This window comes from Solanum tuberosum, unplaced genomic scaffold, assembly GCF_000226075.1.
Source record: "Solanum tuberosum cultivar DM 1-3 516 R44 unplaced genomic scaffold, SolTub_3.0 scf00566, whole genome shotgun sequence".
Lineage (NCBI taxonomy): Eukaryota > Viridiplantae > Streptophyta > Magnoliopsida > Solanales > Solanaceae > Solanum > Solanum tuberosum.
This window is the reverse complement of record NW_006239496.1, coordinates 8,148-8,484: the sequence shown is the minus strand read 5'-3', so window position 1 is coordinate 8,484 and position 337 is coordinate 8,148. Positions and strand designations below refer to the sequence as shown.

The 337-nt window shown below is 45.7% G+C and overlaps 1 protein-coding gene across 1 annotated transcript in view; it reads right to left on the bottom strand.

Annotated features, from left to right (window-relative positions):
* The window catches only part of LOC107058644 (gluconate 5-dehydrogenase-like), a 3,000-nt gene that overhangs the window by 901 nt on the left and 1,762 nt on the right, over positions 1-337 (bottom strand). The window lies entirely within an intron of this gene.

Sequence of the window (337 nt, the reverse complement as noted above, 5' to 3'; positions counted from 1 at the left end):
ATGCAACTTGAAGTGTTGGAGACAACTTGGAAACATAGGTACAATAAGAAATGCAGAAACATGGCCTTGACGGAAGTGATCTACGGACCATAGGTCCATTCACAGTCCGTATGTGACGACCGTAGATCAGAAGGTAAGGTATTTGAGGACAATTCAGGAAAAATGGCCAAGTGTGGAACCACGGTGTCCATCGACGGTCCGTTGATTGATCTACGGACCGTACTGTTGGTCCGTAGAGTGATACTGTGAGGGTTCCAGTACCTGAATTTTTGAAGATTCTAAGTATCATTCTACGGATCAGCAGTACGGTCCGTAGATCGATCTACGGACCATCGAT